Below are 4079 nucleotides of genomic sequence, written 5' to 3'. Positions count from 1 at the left end.
TTGGTCTTTGTTTTGTTTTCTGGTTTTCTTGAGGGGGGGTTTGCTGTTTTGTTTCCACTCTGATCTTTATTATTTTGCTGACTTTGGGCTTGGTTCGTTCTTCCTTCTAATTCCTTTAGATGGTAGATTCAATTGTTTATTTGAGAATGTTTCTGTTTCTTTATTAGGCCTGTATCTCTATAAACTTATCTCTTAGAACTGCTTTTGCTGTGTCCCATACATTTTGGAAAGTTGTGCTTTTATTTTAATGCGTATCAAGGTATTTTCTGATTTCTCCTTTGATTTCTTCATTGATCTATTGGTTTTTTTGTAGCGTGTTCTTTAGTCTCCTTATATTTGTGTTTTATCCATTTTTCTTCCTGTAATTGACTTCTAGTTTCATACTGTTGTCATCTTAAAGATACTTGATACAATTTTTATCTTCTTAAATTTGTTGAGACTTGCTTTGTGGCCTACCATGTTATCTATCCTGGAGGATGTTCCATGTGCACTTGAAAATAATGTGTATTCTGCTATTTTTAGATGGAATGCCCTGTATATATCTATTAAATCAACTGGTCTTATGTGTCATTTAAAATTTCAGAGACTGAAACTACCCCACCTCACCCCTACCAAGCAAGAGGAGATTCTGCCAGCATACTGCCTTTGGAATCAAGCTGCAACTCTTCTCTTGGTCTCTAGCCTGAATCCCTATCGTGGAGATTTTGAGTTTACCAAGCCTATACAATTGCTTGAGTTAAATCTGTTGTTTTTAATCTGGATCTGGTTAAACAGGTATGTCTAGTGTATGAAAGCTCATTGAGCTGGGCTCTATAAAGAGTCACTTCTCTATATGTTCATTAAACTTCATTAAAAAGTTAACAAAATTGTCTTCAAACCTGGGAAATATGTCCCTATACAAATTATAAAAGCAGAAGTGAAGCTAATTTTTATATAAACCAGTTGTAACTATAAAAGTGAGAATATTGGGAGCAACCACTTTATAATCACCAAAGACAGAGGTTAGGACTTCAGGTTGCATAGAAATTTTGCATTATGTTCATAAGGGATATTAGTATGTAGCTTTCCTGAAGTGTCTTTTCAGATTTTGTTTTTAGGGTAGTGCTGAAACCATAGAATAAGTTGGGAAGTATATTTTTCTTTTTAATTTTCTCAAAGACTTTGTTTAGGGTTGGTAACATTTCTTCCTTCAATGTTTGGGAGAATTCCTTTTATGGGAAGGTTTCTAACTATAAACTCAATATTTTAATAGATATTGGGCTATTCCAGTTATCAACTCCTTGAGTGAGGGTTGGTAGACATTCAATTATTTTTTTCCTTTTCATCTAAGTTTATTGGCATAACGTTCATAACATTCCTTTATTATCCTTTTTGTATCCTCTAATATCCTTTAAGTATGTCTAGGATATGTAGTGATGTTGCCTTTCTCATTTCTGATACTGATCATTTATGTCTTTGTTTTTTCTGACCCATCAGACTGATCAGATTTGCTAGAGATTTATCAGTTTTATTGATTTTCATAAAGAACCAGGTTTTGATTTCATTGATTTTCTCTATTATTCTTTCTGGATTTTACTGATTTTGGCTTTGATCATTTCCTTTCTTCTGCTTAATTTGAATTTTTTGTTTGTTTAGTTGCTTGTTTTTTGGGTTTTTTTGGTGGTGTGTGTGTGGTTTTTTTTTTTTTTTTTGGGCTGTGTTGGGTCTTTGTTGCTGGGCAAGGGCTTTCTCTAGTCACAGCAAGCAGGGGCTACTCTTCGTTGCAGTGTGCGGGCTTCTCACTGCGGTGGCTTCTCTTGTTGTGGAGCACAGGCTCTAGGTGTGTGGGCTTCAGAAGTTGTAGCACGCAGGCTTAGTAGTTATGGCTCACTGGCTCCAGAGCGCAGGCTCAGTAGTTGTGGCGCACGGGTTTAGCTGCTCCGTGGCATGTGGGATCTTCCTGGACCAGGGATCAAACCAGTGTCCCCTGCATTGGCAGGCAGATTCTTAACCACTGTGCCACCAGGGAAGTCCTTAATTTGAGTTTAACTTACTTTTCTTAATGTAGAAATTGAAGTTATTAATTTATTCCCTTTTTTCTTTTCAAATATGGCCATTGCTGCTATAATTTCCCCCTAAGTATTGCTTTAGCTGTATCCCACATTTTCATTCAGTTTAAAGTATTTTCTGTTTTTTAAAACATTTCTTCTTTGACTTCTGGGCTATTTTGAAGTATTTTTTCAGGTATCTTTCTATTATTGATTCTAATTTAACTCCATCATGGCTACACAACATATTTTGTATAACATGAATCCTTCCTAGTTTAATAAAACTTGTTTTTGGCCCTGAATATGATTTATTTTTGGTAAATGCTTAATGTGCAGTTGAAAAAATGTGTATTTTGTTGTTTCTGGGTGGAATAGTCTCAATTTGGTTGATAGTGTTATTCAAGTGTTATTGATTTACTATTCATATCAATATATTGTTATTGATTTTCTGTCTACCTGTTCTATAAATTATTGAGTGGTGTGTTGAAAACTCCATCTATAATTGTGGGTTTGTCTATTTTTCTTCACAGACTTATCAGTTTTTCTTCATGTAATTTGCAGCTCTGTTATTAGGCAAGAAACCATTTAGAATTCTATGTCCTTTGAATGAATTGAGTCCTTTATCATTTATTAAATGGACCTCTTTATCCTTGATAATATCCTTTGCTCTAAAATCTACACTAATATTTGTGATTAATGCTCACATAGTATATCTTTTCCCACCCTTTAGCTTTGGCCTATTTGTGTTTTTATATTTAAAGTAGGTTTCTTCTAAGCAGCATATATTTGGGTCTTGCTCTTTTTTAAAATCCAATTTTTTAATTGGAGTACTTTGATCATTAATAATTAATGTGATCATAGGTATAGTTGAGTGCAAATCTACCATCTTATTATTTGTTTTCTATTTTTCCATACGTTCTTTGTTCCCCTTTATTGCTTTTTCTTCTTTTGGATTAAGTATTTCTTATTATTTCATTTTATCTCTTTTACTGGCTTAGTTATAATTCTTTGTTGTGTGTGAGCATGTATGTGTGTGTGTGTGTCTGTGTGTGTAGGGTTGCTTTAGGTTCAAAGTATACATGTTTAACTTATCACAATTTGCCTAAATGATATACCACTGCATGTATAATATAAGAACTTCACAACAGAGAGAGGCTGGATTCCACGTGTCTGTGGACCCGGCTAGGGTTGGGATGTTGCAGGCAGCGGGATGTCCTGGTCCGGCCTTCTCTGTGGCCTCAGCACATTCCTAAATCATGGCCTAGCCCTGGCCTCCTTGCCTTGGGCCACGCATCCCACAGCCACCCAGAACCAGATGCACCACCGGGGATCTCTGAAGTATCCGCCTGCGAAAGTGGGCCCCTCGGCTGGCCGGCAGCAGCTGAAGGGCGTGGTCCTGAGTACGTTCATCTGCAAGCCTAAGAAGCCCAACTCGGCCAACCGCAAATGCAGCCACATGCAGCTCAGCACTGGTCGGGAGGATGTCTGCTTCATTCCCAGAGAGGTCCACAGCCTACAGGAGCAACACGTCATGCTCGTGCAGGGCAGCTGCAGGCAGGACCTGCCAGGCGTCAAGTTCACCGATGTGCGCAGCAAGTACGACTGTGGCCACGTGCAGAAGAAGTGACCCCCTCCCCACCTCCCCCCGGATACAGCGGGTGGGTGTTCACGGCAGAACAACAACCTTCCCCACGGGGCTCCTGCAGTGTCCTTGGGAAGCTACTACAGCTCTAGAAGTAGCTGGCCCTGGTTCAAAGTCTGGCCACCTCTTCCATCAGGGCCACCATTAACCCATAGTGGCCCTGGGTGTGAATCAGAAAAAAGGCGCCCCTCTCCCAACACCCTTGATTTCCATGCTGATGCCAGGGACCTCTTCTGCTGTACTGCCATCAACTGGGAAGGGGTTGCAATATACACAGAGACATCGCCCCGCCCCCACCCGACCCAGGTTGTGACCAGAACCCCCTTGTGTGGTATTCGCCCTCTGTGTGGTCTTGGCCACTGACATCCCTTCTGACCTCAGTTTCCTCCTGCAGAAAAAAATAGCTCCAC

At 39.5% G+C, this 4079-nt stretch overlaps 1 pseudogene; it reads left to right on the top strand.

Moving 5' to 3' along the window:
* The first annotated feature begins 3237 nt into the window (after positions 1–3237).
* On the top strand, positions 3238–3654 carry LOC132424320 (small ribosomal subunit protein uS12m pseudogene; annotated as a pseudogene).
* The last annotated feature ends 425 nt before the right edge of the window (positions 3655–4079 follow it).

The sequence above is a fragment of the Delphinus delphis genome, chromosome 4, assembly GCF_949987515.2.
Source record: "Delphinus delphis chromosome 4, mDelDel1.2, whole genome shotgun sequence".
NCBI lineage: Eukaryota > Metazoa > Chordata > Mammalia > Artiodactyla > Delphinidae > Delphinus > Delphinus delphis.
Note: the sequence above shows the minus strand (reverse complement) of the source record. Positions and strands in the feature narration are given on the sequence as shown.